Below are 16,066 nucleotides of genomic sequence, written 5' to 3' on the forward strand. Positions count from 1 at the left end.
AGACTCTATTTATAAAGTTTTATTAGTATGATCAAATAATATTTTTCTTATTTTTACATGTTATGCCTTGATTTATAAAATTTATGCCTTTGTTTGGCATCTTTATACTTCTATATGTATTAACCTTCTAAAAACAAAAACAAAAGATCCAAAGTGTCATACACATTCTAAATTAACTATAGTAACTCTTTAATATAAGAGTGTATCTCCACAAAACTTCGTTTTCAAGTAACACTAGGCTTACTTCCAATCTTAGTTATTTGTTGTCAGAAATAAAGACTCACTCAACTAGCTAAGAAATGATGGGAAATTCATTTAAAGATAAAATACTATTTAAAAAAATCAGGGAAAGGTTTTTTGAGAGATTGGAACAAGAAAACAAAACGCCATCAAGATCCAAGGCAGTGGATTTCATTCTCACTATTCTCTTCCTCCAGGGCCACCAGGACTCTCGTTTCTTCATCTTTTTATGTGCCTGAATCAGTATTTTCTTTCTCTATGGAGATTTCTGGGGTGCACTTATGCAGGCCCAAACATGGTCACTCCAGGGTCAGCTCTATGTCCTCTCCGTAGGAAGATGAATCTCATTGGCTCAGCTTGAGTCAAGTACCCACAACTGATCCAATCAGCTGTGGGCTGTGTTTGGGGGAGCTGTCATGTGACCCGACACTCACTGGCAAGGATTGTGGGAGGAGAGAAAGAGACGGACAAACAAGCAAATAGACTCACACACTTGCTTTACCTTTTCAGCTAACTTGATAAGGACCCACAAGATCTCTTCTCATTCTTACCCCAATTCTTCCAAAGGAAATAGATACTTAGAGTGACGGACAGGTATACCAAAGGAAGTGGTGAAATGTGAAAAGTATAAAGGAGAATTATGTCTTTCTTTCTGTTCTTGAACTTTTTTCACATGCACGCATTAAAATTCTAAATCAGGGGAGTTATAGGAAACTTAGTCTTATTTTTCACCCCAGAGACAATGCCACAACTGACCAACATTTTCAGGCCCATATGGTTCCCTGGTGATGTGAGTTGTTACTTGAAGATTTTCACTATGGCTGTTAATGGTATGAGAGTAGACCCTGTGTCACAGGTCAAGTTTTCCAGAAGTTATTGTTTATGCTACTGTTGCTTTCCTTTTTATTACAGCATTAAAAATTAGACTTCTATTTTCAATCATGTGAAGCCACTTCTTGCATCCCCATCTATTTCATATTCTATGTAGAGAAGTATTAAGGAATGGGGTTGGGATGAGTGATGGGCTGGAAGAACTTCATGAGAGTCTAACACACAAGGTGTGTGAACTGGTGTTATGTTAGCCCCCATTAAAATATCACATACGTTCCTTTCTTGATAACTGCTTTCATTTCCTTTTAAAGCTGAGAAAAATAAAATTATGTTAAATGACACTAAGAGCTTGGCTTTTTTCCTAAGGACATTAAGGAGAAATTTCTGAGAAGAGACAAAAGAAAATATTTCTTGTTAGCAGGGTTTATCAGTAGTGTTTTTTATGGGTTAAAGAGGTTTGGTTTTAGGTTATGTGTGGGAAGAGATGTGAAAATAGGTGTGATTATAATCTCATTACATTCCACATCTTCATAGACAGGTTAGTTTAGAGTAGGTAGTTGCTTATTCTTTAATAATTTGGGCTTTCTGGATATCTGGCTGAAAATTCAAGACAACTGCCTGCCGATTTTACAAATTTAAAGTAGATGGATTTGTAATGTGGATAAAAATGCAACAAGTAGAAATTAACTTTGCTTCTTCCAAGATATTATTTTCAAATCTACATCAGGGTTCTATTTAACTATCACCAAGGAAATATTACATAGTTCGCTAGATCATCCTGTACTAGAGCTGAATGATGAATGGAAAAGAAAACAGAACTAGTCCATGAAATGATGACTTCATTACAGTGATTATTTTTAACCACTTTAAGTTTATTTTTATTCATATGTTAGGTATCGTGCTATGCTTTCACAGCCATTTTCACATTTAATCTTCTTAATAACCCTCTGAGGTAGGTATTATTATCTTTTATCAAATGAGAGAGTCAAGAATTTATGCCAAGTCATGTTATGAATAACTGGTAAAGTTAGAAATTAAGTCAAAATTTTAGGATTCCAAGGACTATCAGTGTTTTAATAAATTAACTGCAATCAAAAAAAATTAATTGAGTTTCTCTTTTGGCAGTAACTGTGAGAAATGGCATGTCTGTATATCTGTGTCACGTATTTATTGAGATCACTCTTTGTGTGCCTACAATTTCATTTGAGTGTCTATCCCTTAGTGACCATTTCTTCAGAAACAATGGTCTCCTCAAAGATTTGTCCACTGCTAATTCAAAGACATATTTCAGCTCAGCTATCTGAGTCTTTCAATAGAAAGAGTTTTTATACTTTGACTAATACATACCTTTTATTCCCTCAAATTAAAAAATTATTTATCTTTTCTAACTAAAAAAAATGTCTATTTAAGTTAACTCATATAACTGCTCTAAACTGACTGTAATCTGAACTGTGGAGAACTCTCAGAATCAGACAAGTGTACTCTGGTTGAACTTTGGATTTTCAGTTAATTTTGCTTAGCATGCAGCTCAGGCTGATAATCTTGTTTGTGTTGACACTAAAGCATCTACTTAGTGATACTATGCTGCCAATTATAACTGTTTTTGTAAGTAATAAACCAAACTTAGTTCCTGAGAGTATGAAAATATTCAACTCTTATCACGAACACTTCTCAAAAAATGATATTAACATCTTTTTGTTTTTCTCTTCCTAGCATTTTTAGAATGGGAAAACTTTTGTTCAAGTTTAACGGTTAAACGTGTTATTAGCTATTCATGAATCAAATAAAAACCTGCAAGATCAGTTTACATTTTAAAAAATATATGAAGTGTGACCTCTTATACCCTACACTCATACTGAGTCAGGCTAGATTAATGATAATAATCATAAATACCATTTCTGGCTACCCGGTTGTTCCTTAAATTAATATATCAGGTGGTATCATAATTGGGACGACCAATACATTTAAAATTGATTACTTTCCACAAGTCAGATTGTAGATGTTGTATACCTCAAATCAGAGTTAAAGGTATTATTCTTTTATTTTCAAAGAATTCTGATGAGGCAAAAAAGACAATGTAAAAAAAGCATAATTCATCTTGAGAGTTTACAAGGTACAGAGATCTATAATTCATGAGATTTCTAATTTTTATTCCTGCATATGGATATTGTTGATCTATTTTATTGAGAAGCTGGACTTTAGGTATGAAATTTACTTGTGAAATTGTTTTATAATAACATGCTTTTACTTTCAGTATTCTGAAAGTTACTTTCAGTATGCTTTTACTTTCAGTATTCTATTCAGTGTACTTTTGTAAGAAAAAATGTACTAAAACCAGAATTTTAAGTCCTCTTTTCTTTTTTTCCTTCAGGTCAGCAAGGAAATTACGATACAAAGCAAAACAAAAATAAGAAGAAAGCAGATTTGTGAAAGCTTAAGTCAGATTCAGAAATCTCTCCTTGCCTGAAGCATGAGAACAGACACAGCATGAAGGCGGAATCTTTAAGGGAGTCGCCTGTGTCATCAAGGGTCTAGATTACATCATCACTGATTTCATCTTTTCCATCTCCTAATTTTAATGTCTCTGTTTTCCCAAAGGCTGCTGTAATTTATCCCATGGGTTCTCAAAATAAGTGACATTTAAAATAGAAACATGGCTTCTGTGTTTTCGGTATTGTCTTTGCCATTTGTTGATACCACACCTATCTGCAGAGATAAGTACTTTCTGTTCCAGTCCTAATGAAAATGCTCTTTACATATCTATGGTTTTGTCAAGAATTTTTGTGACTTGTAAAACAAAACACTAATAATACATTTGTGTTGCTGTAGTGTAAAACTTAATCGAAATGAATTTTGTTGAATTTATGAGACAAGAGCTATAGGCAACATAAATTTGCCAGAAATTACATTTGCCAGAAATGCAATACTTCAACTATAATTTTATTTTTCTTCTTAGATCAGACTGGAACAACATTACCCCAAATACATTTTAAAGACAAACAAAATTACAGTAGTTCTTACATTCTAATATGTTCACTCATTCAGGGCTTTACTGGGAAAGAGGAAAAAATTTTGAAGAGGATAGTAAGTCCCAGCTGTGAATCACGTGCCAAGATATTCAGTGACTTTTTTTTTTCTGTTAAAGACACAGATAATAAAAATAAGAAACCAAGTGTTAGCTACTTGGGAGTATTTCTTAAAAAAAAAAAAAATCTAGGATTTCCCATTTTGAAAATAGGTGCATTACCATTTCAAATTATCTGAGAGAATGAAGGGATTTAAGAAGTTTTTAGCAGTTCTCAAATGTGTCTGCCATGTGGTCCAATTCAGGTAGAAGCTGTCACTGGTCTCTGGTAAAGAAGTTAAATTTACTCCTTTTTAGGGACTGTTCTCATTGAATCCCATAACTCTTTTGGTGTTAACATAGCAATTTTAAGATGAAATTATATGAAGCTAAATTGTAGTTATTACTTTTAATGTCCTCACTTAGCAAAACAAAAAGTTGGCAACTTAAATTGGCTCCTTTACCTTTTTCCTTTTTCCTGGAAGTTTTACTGGGTCATAAAGCCCCAATCCAGTGAGCATTGATCTAATGGAGCTTCTGCCTTTCCACAAATAATTATTGAGTCTCTGACACACAGATGTTGAATGGAGCTTGGAGTCTAGTGATAGACACAAATGATGATATGTAATGATTATAACACAGTGGGAAAAGTGCTTTTAGAGAGAAGGAATACTGGAACATATGAGCAGGACACCTAACACCGATTGTGGGAAGTCAGGCAAAGATCTCTCTAGCAAAGAAATAAAAAATATGAAGTATATGATGTTGGCTTTGTGAGGAAAATACCTTTTTCAAGGTATCTAGGTACTTGGAAAAGCAAACCAAAGAGTTACTTTATGATCATAGAATCAGAGCAAAGATCTATTAATTACAATCTGTTGATCTTTGATGAAATAATCACATCCCAGCCAATATAACAGCTCTTAGCGGGCAGACACTTATTTCTCTAGAGATGGGACAGTGGGATACATTTTTAGGTTAAGAAGTGATATTCTCTTTCTCTGTCTGTCTCTCTGAGAGTGAAACTTGCCTCCGCCTCCTCCAGACCCTGAATTACTGTCTCAGGGAGAGAGTGAGGGGAGAAAACTGGGAAGTCAGGAACCTCATCCCTCTGGTTTTGGTTTTCAAAACTCATCAGAGAGGATATACGTAGCTGCCTCTGGAAAAATCCCAAGACAATGCTTGGGGAATCAAGCGCTGAAGTGTATGGGTACTTCTCTTGAGACTGAAATATTGCTTTCATGGGGTTGGGGAATGGAGGCAGGAGTGATAAGGAAGATGAGCCTCAAGAGGAGCTATAAAATTCAAGTTTAGAGGCTCCCAGGGAGAGAAGCCTTATTGTCTAGTCAGGGTGTCACGGAGATGAGAGCACTCAGAACAAATAAAAGATTGGAGGGTATGCCGAAGGAGGGCACCTCAAATTCCCATGTGATCCAGAAGTAGTTAGGAGAGCCACAGGACCTGGAGGCGTTTGTGGAGAGACAGAAGGGCTGCAGTGCTAACTGGGGGGCCAGGTGGGCTTCCCAACGTCTTGAGACTACATAAGCATGAGTGATACAAAATTGGTATGGCTGTACTGGGTGATAAGTTATCAAAGTACTTTGCATTCACTGATAAATAGCCGTTTACCCAGAATCACCTCCCCCCCACCCCCCCCCACCCCCCGCCAACTAAAGAACAATGCCTGGGATAGCAGAGAAGGCTCCAGGATGCTGCATAAGCAGTAAACCAGTGTCTGCATCCTTTCTGATTAGTGTCTTAGTTATCTATTATTGTATAACACTTCATTCCAAAAACTGGCAGCTTAAAGCAATAATAAACATTTGTTATCTCACACGGTTTCTGTGGGGCAGGAATTTAGCAACAGCTTAGTTGAGCTGTTCTGGCTAAACATATATCATTGGTCTGAAGTCACAATGTCAGCTGGGCCTCAAGTCTTGACTGGGGATGGAGGACCAATCTCAGATGTGCCACTCACACGGCTTGCAAGTTGCAGGACACCTCAGTTCCTCACTACGTGGATCTCTGCAAAACTGCATGATTGTCTTCCTGACATGGGAGCTTTCTTCCTCAGAATGAGTGATCTAAGAGAGAGCAAGGCAGAAGGCACATTATCTCTCATGACAGCCTCAAAAGTTGCACTTCATCATTTCTGAAATATCTTGTTGATAACACAGGTCACCCCTATTCAATGTGGGAGAGATGATAGAGGGCGTGCTCTCTAGACGGTTCTAAATATCACTTTCACACAAGTCAGAGTAGCCTTGAAAAAGAAGAAGGCAGCAAAGCAAGGGCAAATTCCAACCTGAGATTAAGATGTCTTCAAGATAACTCAATTAGAAATGGAGTTTTCTAAAAATGCAAATTTTGGTTTTGCACCCCTGAATTTATGCATTGAGATTCATAGCTTCTGTGTCCTATGTAACTAGTTGTTCCCTGAAAATTACTACCAAAGTTTTGTTCACCAATACTCTTCTGTTGCTTTAATTCTTTCTTTAAAAGGTACAATCCTTCAAGAACTTTGCTATTCAAGGAGTCTGGGAAGCCCTCTGTCATCTCCCATTAGCTACTGCTTTCATTACATCACTCATTTTGGCAGCCCAGGATATGGAGCACCTGTAATATCCTTTCTAGAAGGGCATATATGTACCACAGCAAATGTTAATTAGGACTGCCTTGGCATTCGGTAGGGAGAAGTACAGGTTGACAATGAAGGCCTTTGGATTTATGCACCACTCATACTTCAGACTTGTAATCATTCTTCTGTTTTTTTTTTTTTTTTTTTTTGAGGAAAGTGTTAACAAAATTTGGCCTTGAATAAGTTTATTAACAGGCATTCATCAATGATAGTATGGCAGCTATCCAGTGAATTGTCATGGGACATTGTGAGCATAGTATCTTTGGAATTTTCTAGTACTTCGTGGAAATCTTGAGTTACAGAATTTTAGAAATGCTGCCATTTTTCAGAGTTAACTGTTATTCTTGGAAAGATGTTTAAAAATTCTAAATTACTTCTATATACTTGGAATCTGACTGCAAAAAGAAAAAAATATGAAATCCTAGGTAATTTATCAATGGTAGTAGCATTAATTCCCTTCCCAAGAAAAGAATAATTCCTGATTAGTGTCTCATAAAAAATAAGCAAATTTTCAAGTCTCTGTGGGTTATCTATAATCTACCATGTCTTTTCTTCAGTATAAAGCAACCACTGCTGAGCTATTAATCATATACTAGAAGAAGACATTCTGGGAAGCTGAAATAAAATTTCCATATGCCTAATAGCTGTGTTAAATAGCTTCGCAGTCTAACTAGTATTTCAGATCTACTTCTCAACAAAAATGGAAGATTACACCCAGAATGGAATAATAATAACAACGCTACTGTGGCAGATAGGGAGGTGCATCTTTAGAATCTCCCTTCAAGAACGAACTTGCTATTCAACTGCAAGGAGTAAAAGGTGGCTGACAGCTTCCAGCTCTTAAAGGCTTCAAAATTCATCTCAGCTTCTGAGCTGGGGCCACGCTCTTCCAGGAAGCCCCCGCACTATGACTGAACATGTGGGGATCCTAGCGCGTGCCACTTCTACCCAGTGTAGGACTCCTCTAAAAGGTAATCTTTGCTCAGGAGCTTTTCTCATTGAATTGGCTAATACTTTCCCAGATCTAAATCATAGCATGAGGTGCTTTCTGTCCAATCCAGCTTCATACTCTCTTTTCTTTCAAAGCATCAAATATGCATCATGGTCTGAAAGCTTTCCCCATTCAAGCTTTCCCTTCCCAGGATACCAAAATGACAAAGCTATTTTTTTTTTTTTTTTTTTTTTTTTTTACTAAGATCCTACCCTAAAGGAGTATATCATAGTGTGTTTGGGGAAGTTATTCAACCTTTCTGAACTGTTCCTTCATCTGCAAAGTGGGGTGGTTGTTTGAAGTAATCTACAAAGTGCAATTTGTAAAGTGCCAAGTACACAGTAAGTACTCAATAACTGTATTTAATACTGAGTATTATTATACCACATGCCAGACTCTATGAGAGAAATTCTGTGTTTATTACTTGTAATCCTTGTTATAATCAGCAAGTATTAATATGTTCATTTGACATATAAGGAAACAAGGATTTAATGAAGTTAAAATAACTTGCTCAAATTGGTTAATTACACAGCTAGATTGAGCAACCTCGGGTTAAAACACAGCAAGTTCCTCAGAAGGGAGCAATGTACATGTATGTTGGCAAATACTCCATTGCTGTTACCTTGGAATGTAATGAAACTCATACCTACATACATGGTATGTACAGTTTATAATTAATACAAGTGACTTTAGGGACTATTTCATAATTGTTAAGTCTGTACACTTAATTCCACTACATATATGACACTACAATCTGTCCAGAGGCATCTAAGAGTAAGCATTTGTCTAAAAGCTTAGAAGAGCAATATACAACGTCACTGTCACTCTCTGATAAGTACCTGTCAGTTATTCTCATAGAATGGCTCTCAGTCTGGGTTTGTCTGACTTTTCTCAAGATTAGATTGAGGTTATTTTTAATATTCCATAATTTTGCTATTGCTAGAAAAACTGCATCAATTGAAATCATTTCCCCCCCGCCGACTGTTTTGGTTCCCATCCCACCCACAGAAATGCTCAAGCTCATTATTAAAAGATGAAAAAGAATCTGCAATGGCAGAAGGAAGTTAAAATACTATATCGCTCAGAAAACTTCTAGTGAGGTGGCAGTAATCTGAACTGAGTGGCAGCTTTGGTAGCACACTTCCATTGTTCCTTAACTCTCAGTTTTAAGATAAAGAACCATGATGAGACCTTGCACCTGTTAGAATGGTTAAACCCAAAAAGACAAGAAATAAAAAAAGTTGGCAAGGATGTGAAGAAAAAGGAACTCTTGTACATTGCTGGTGGGAATGTAATTGGTGTAGGCACTGTAGAAAACAGTATGGAGATTCCTCAAAAATATTATATAATTACCATATAATGCAGTAATTCCACTACTGGATATTTATCCCCAAGACAGAGAAGACACTAATTCAAAAATATAGTTGCAGCCCTATGTTTGCTGCAGCATTATTTTACAATAGCCAAAGTATGGAAGAAACCCAAGTGTCCACCCATAGACAAATGGATAAAGAAGATGTGGTGTATATGTACAATGGAATATTACTAAGCCATAAAAAACGAGATCTTGCCATTCACAACAACATAGATGCCATGTGACTCACTTATACGTGGAATCTAAGAAACAAAGGAAAAAGGAAACAAAGAAAAAGATAGACGCTTAAATATGGAGAATAAACAAATGGGTGACTACCAAAGAGGAGGTGGGTAGGGGGATGGGTGAAATAGAGAAAGGGGATTAAGAATACACTGCTTATGAGGAGCACTGCATAGTGTACAGAATTGGTGAATCATTGTATTGTACACCTGAAACTAATACAACAATATATTAATTATACTTTATTTAAAAAAATAATGTTAGAGCTGCCTGGGTGACTCAGCTGGTTAAGCGTCTGCCTTTGGCTCAGGTCATGATCTCAGGGTCTAGGGACTGAGCCCTGCATTGGGATCCCTCCTCAGTGGGGAGTCTGCTTCTCCCTCTGCCCCTTATCCTGCTTATGCCCTCTCTCTCAAATAAATTACATCTTAAAGTAAAAGAATTTTAACTACAATTTTAAAAAATTGTTACATATGCTAAAAAAAAATTGAGATTGTGGTCTTTCTGCAGGTGTGAGATAGAGATGGATGAGGTTGGTAAACTGGGTAGGCAGTTTTCTTAGTGGAATTCTGCTGGGAAACCAGTCTTTTTCCCAAACAAATCCATAGGGTTGACTTAGTAAGCCTTCCTATGTTCAAAAAAGCATAATTTATGACCTGAAAGATATGACCTGAAAAGACTTTGTGTCCAGTGTTGCTATTGGCATGTCAGTGAGTTCTAGCCAAGAGTGGTCAGCATGACCGTAGAAAGAAAAAGAAGGCGAGTAAAGGAAATGAACTTGTGGCCTGATGGGCAGGGTAAGATACATCAGAACTGCAGGTCTGAATGAACAACTTAAGCCACCTATGGCTAGAGTGATGCTATCAAACCATAGAAGAGAGTTTGTAGAAAAATGAAAATTATATTTGTAACAGAATAGCATGTACTTAGAAAAAATGTGTAAGTTAATATTCAGTATATATATTTTTAAAGATTCTATTCATTTTTTGAATGAGTGAGAGAGAGAGAACATGAACGGGGTTGGGGTTGGACAGAGGGAGAGGGAGAAACAGACTCCCTGCCAGGAAATTTTATGGAGCAGGGAGTCCTACTCAGGGCTGGTTGTAGGGCTCTATCCCAGGCCCCAGAGATCACAGTCTGAGGTGAAGGCAGATGCTTAAGTGACTGAGCCACCCAAGTGCCCCAATATTCAGTATATTTTTGTGTGAGCTTACCCATAATGAAATTTATTTATTGTGAATACTTTTTTGAACATTTTTCAAGTAAAGAATTCAGTTATAGTTCCATTGCAGAAAATGGAGTCTATCTAGATAGGCTCCAGAAACCATCAGGTCACTATAATAGCTCACAGAGACTCCTGGGTGTTTGGTACACAAAAAGGATTATTTACAAAAATACATTTTTGCACAAGGACTGCTACATATGCAAAGATGTATATGTGTATGAGAACAGAATATGCACTTTGGGGAAATTAAATATCATTTGAAAAAGTGTACTTTTAAGTATGGTTATAAATCTTAAAAAGAAACAGCTCTAATTTATTGCTCATGTGGGAGAAATTCTGGGTGTACTCCTTCTGGATGTACTTTCCTTTTCACTGTTAAAACTATGGCACAGAGGGGTAATTATCAGTTTGTGAATTCTACTGTGAAAGGACCAAAGTGATCTCACTGGATATGTTTCCCAGAGACTCTCCTTTGCTTTCTAAAATAATATAATTGGATGTGAAATGAACTGCTGGCACATTTTACAACATATATTGAAAATGATGGTAAAGTTGGAAATACTAGAAGTGCCTAAATGCTACAGTTGTGCCAGCAAAGGGGGTACAGGCTCTTGTGTTTGGAGGGTGGGACATATTAAATTACATAATCTTTTAGAAATGTAATAAAAAGTGTTCAGGAAGGTTCCTAAAACAACTCCGTGTTAATCTGGCTTTTGGTAAATAAAACTCTAAGGAAAACTTCCTTCCAAATGTGAATGTGTCACAGTGAAAATCTGTTGACATGGAATGAAGATGAAATAAGTAATATTTTCCCTTAAATACAAAGGCTATGATTCATTAATTAGAAACAATAACATGACTTAAAAGCTATAGTAAATTTTATATGAGACTTGTAGTGAAACCAATTTACTCTCATGGATAATTGTCACAGTAAACAAAGGTTATAAACTGTGCTACTGAATATTTTAATTCAGTATGATTAAGACAGAACAAAGCAAACAGCAGGTTCTAAATAATGATGACGATGCTGGATATTGCAAAATCAATTCAAATGGTATTATGTTGTCTTGTTAAATGATGTCTATTTTATAAATGTCATAAGGTTTATTACATCTAAAAAGTTGCTTTAGTCTTTTATAATGTCTGAAGATATTAACTGAAGTAAGTAAACTTTGACCATAAAAGAGAAGCACTCCACAGGGCTTCAAAGACCAATATGGCTTGATAAATAAAGCTCATCCCACCTTAAAGATAATGTAGGCTCATTCAAAGTTATTCCTTTCTGATTCCTGTTCATTCTGATGTATTATCATTCAAACTATTCAAACACAGCAAAAAAACCCTGAAAATAACAAGATAGTGTCACATTAAAAAAAAAGTATGTCATAGACCACATTCATATGCTTTTTTCATTGTTTTACTGAGTTCATTAAATGAGATAGTTATTTCCCATGACATCTAACATGGCATAATCTAATATTTGGCTACTTAGATAATTTCTTGATATTTGTCACCAATACTGGGCAGTATTCAATAAGAGAAACTGGATTAATGTTTTTTATTAACATATAATGTATTATTTGCCCCAGGGGTACAGGTCTGTGAATCATCAGGCTTACACATCTCACAGCACTCCCCGTCCCATACCCTCCCCAATGTGGATTAAATATTTTTAAAACACTATAATGAAAACTTCTTTTTCAAAGTAGTAAGAGGGTGAGAGATAAAATTTTGAAAATTTTCTATAAAAGAAGATTTATAGAAGTATGATTGATGTTTATGTTCTCAGGTTATTGTTTTATCTATAGAAGACATTTCTTTCTTTATTTACATTTATAATTACATTATAAAATGTTAAAGAAGAATAAAGAAGTTTTGTCAGTGACATACCAGTTTTTTCCTGGCCTGAGGAGGGCAAGTTTTATTAGACAACTGTAGTGTTACAATATGTAAACACACAGTCACTTTCCCCACTTCAGAGATTACTATTGGCAAAAAAACTTTCCCTTAAATATATTTTTCTGTAAATATCTTATCTTTTATCTATGACTTGAACAGCTTATGTCCTGTGTATGTATTTTCCATCTTTGTTACCTACTAGTGGCAAGAACTCGAACAAACCATTTACTTAAGGTCCTCAGACTGGGAAACATATACAAAGTCCATTAGATTTTCACAGTATGGGCATTACCCCGTTAATGGATTGCAGTTAGTGTTTTTATAAAAAAAAAGAAATTGAATCAATTTGAATAGAGAATATAGAGGATAAACACATGGTAAGGCTAGGGTTTTTTTTTTTTTCAGTTTTTTACATACGTGTGCATACTGTGTGATGTAAAATATATTCCTTCATATGGGTTACAGGCAAAATAAAAAGTTTGAAAAATATAGTTTTAATGATTCATAAATACCTTCTAAGTCAAAAATGAAATCATTCTAGTTTCCATCTCAGAAATTCTGAAAATGACTTCCTTTAACATACTGTCATATGGTTTACTGCCTGAAAGACACTAGCAGCTAGTTACAAGGATATTTAGTTGAAATGACTAGAGAATATTTACTCCCTTAATTAGTTATAACTGATAATATCCATTTTAAGTATTGAAAAGGCACCTTGTTGGGCTTCACCCCCTCAAAAAATTCAACAAAATGTTAGGCATAAACAATTTAGTACAATTATTAATTTCTACATGTATGTCACAGATCATATGCCAATACTGTGTTAAGGGGCTGGGAAAGGTAAAATGAATTGGTATGATCCCAAACTCACTATGTTTACAATTTTTAGGAAAACATTAGCTATAAAAAAGAGAATATCCTACCCACAACCAAGGCGTAGAGTTCAAATGTACACTACTATGAAATATTATCCTAATAATCACTAACACAAGTTGTTGTTTTTTGAGTATCTAATTCTAATTCACTAATTTTTTGAATATCTAATTTTAATTCACACATTCAACATCTACTGTATGCCAGGTGTTTTTCTAGGTTGGCTGTTCCAAGGTTAAAATGACAAAGTCCGGGACGCCTGGGTGGCTCAGTTGGTTAAGCAGCTGCCTTCGGCTCAGGTCGTGATCCCAGCGTCCTGGGATCGAGTCCCACATCGGGCTCCTTGCTCGGCAGGGAGCCTGCTTCTCCCTCTGCCTCTGCCTGCCATTCTGTCTGCCTGTGCTCGCTCTCACTCTCTCTCTCTCTGATAAATAAATAAAAATCTTTAAAAAAAAAAATGACAAAGTCCATACTCTCAATGAAAAATACAGAAAATAAGTAAACAAAAAAAATCAAACTGATAAGTGTAATAATGATGTAAAAGGCATTAACTAGGATCCACTTGTTATTGGAAAGGCCTCCCTATAAGTAGATAGTAGTTTTAAATAAAATTGAGATATAAAAGACAAAAAGAAGACAGCCACTTAAAGATAATGGAAAGGAACGTTTCAGGAAAGGGAGTAAGGGGCAAGTGCCACCCAAGGCAGATAGGAGTTTGGAATGTTTGAGGAATAGGAAGTAGGCCAGAATGGCTGGGATCTAGTGAGGAAAGAATGGTCGATGAGGTAAGAGATGTCGGAGAGAGTCACGCTGAGTAGAGCCCTGTTAACTGTGGTAAAGTGTTTTGAATATATATTTATTGCCTAGGGGAGTCATGTGAAAGCCACAGCCAAAGGAATTCTGTAGTCTGATTTTTTTTTTTTTAAGACAGTGGGGCTGCTGTATAGAAAATAGATTTTACACAGCAAGAATGAAACTAACAGGGTTAAGAGGCTATTACAGTCAGGTGAGAGATGGTTGTGGCTTAGACTGAAGTAGTAGCCGTGGAGATACAAATAGATTTGGGGGAAAATTTAGGAAGTGCAGTACAGAATATGCTGACAGACCACATACAGGAGGTGTGCAATCAACAATACTTCCTAGAATTTTAGTTTGTGCAAGTAGGTGGATAGTTTCATCAATTGCAGTGGGGAAGGTCAAATTTGGGGGGAGAATCCAGAGTTCTGTTTGGGATATGAGATGCGTATTAACTATCTAAGTGAATACGTCAAGAAACCAGAACTGGGCCTCAGGGGAGAATTTGGGAGTCATCGGCATATAATTGGTATTTACAGCCAAAGGACTGGTACCTCCATGGGAGCATCATGCACTGTCTCTCTTAATCTCAATAACAACTCGGAGGAATTTTTTTTTATATATATAAGAATATAACTAGTTTCTTTTTATGTATGACCAACTCTGACGCTCAGAGACAGACATTCTGAAAAGTCAACCAGCTACTAAATACTGGTGCCTGGATTCAAATCCATCTGATAGAGTTCTTGCTTATTCTACTGTTTTACTGAAGCATTGGGATATGTGAATTTCTGAGTGAAGAGTTTTTAATTTTTTGAACGAAGAGACTCTACAAGGTCTGTTAAGTTTGGAGAGAAATGGAGCTCATTCAGAACCTACTTCAACTTTGTAAGTTCAATAGCCTTTCCTATTCTTATGTAACTTCTGGCAGATGTTATTGATATTTCCTTTTTTTTTTTTTCTTTTAGTTCTACTCTCTTGGTTTGTGGGATACATCTCTCTTTTTTCCCTTCTATTCTGACGGCCTCTTCTTCAGTGTCCTTTAACTATACAGAGTGTGATGTAAGGATTTTTAGCCAACTTTCCTCACTTTACATATTCTCCCTTTACAATTTTATGTTTCCTTGGTTTTAAATACCAAATATATAAGTATGAAGTTAAATTTCTTTTCTTCTACTCCAGACATTTCTCCCTAGGGCTAGTAGATTAAGTCTAATGGTTCCTGAAAGCAATGAGCTTGGTGGGAAAGGAGGCTCCCCCCGTGCTGTTCCGGAGGAGGAGAGAAGCGCAGGGGCTGGGACGGTCCCAGTTGTACATTTATTCCGTATTTCATTCATTCATTTATTTATAAGGAGTTACATATTGGCTGGTCTTAGGAGTTTTCAAATGCACAGCGGCAGACTCTAGATCTAGCGATCCAGGTGGCAAGAAGACACTCCTGGGAACATTAAGACGACCTCGGCCACACAAACATCATGTGCAAAGACAGAATCCCGCTTAGCTCCTCAAAGAGCTTTTATAAAAGTTTTTGGAGTGTTTCAGTTTAGACGAACATCAAAAGAAAACAGAGAGCAAACCCCGTTAAGGAAGGAGGAAAGCTGGGGGCAAATAAAGGGTTGGAGCAGAACGTTACGTTGCGGCAGTGCACGAAGAAAACAAAGTGTTAATAAAGAGGTGGGAAGAGAACGAATACGCCTGTATAGAAAAAGAAGAAAAACCGAGGAAAAAGGAAACATTTGCTTAAAAAAAACCCTGTAAAAGTCACCTCAAAGCACGCCGGCTCCACCTCCCAGCGCTAAGCCACCGCGTCCTTAGAGTCCCCGAACGCCGCTGTCCACCCAGCTCGCCCCGCCCCTTTCCCCAGCTCGCCCCGCCCCTTTCCCCAACAGCCCCCACCGCAGAGCCCTGTGCAC

General features: G+C 36.5%; 1 long non-coding RNA gene across 1 annotated transcript; it reads right to left on the bottom strand.

Annotated features, from left to right (window-relative positions):
- Positions 1-4,025: 4,025 nt before the first annotated feature.
- Positions 4,026-16,000, bottom strand: LOC101675801. Its single transcript, XR_200785.3, has 3 exons — positions 15,919-16,000; positions 11,831-11,928; positions 4,026-6,219 (listed from the first exon to the last, which is right to left on the bottom strand). It is a non-coding gene; the product is annotated as an uncharacterized LOC101675801 (long non-coding RNA).
- Positions 16,001-16,066: the final 66 nt, after the last annotated feature.

This window comes from Mustela putorius, unplaced genomic scaffold (assembly GCF_011764305.1).
Source record: "Mustela putorius furo isolate JIRA1106 unplaced genomic scaffold, ASM1176430v1.1 tig00000228_pilon_pilon_pilon, whole genome shotgun sequence".
Classification (NCBI taxonomy): Eukaryota; Metazoa; Chordata; class Mammalia; order Carnivora; family Mustelidae; genus Mustela; species Mustela putorius.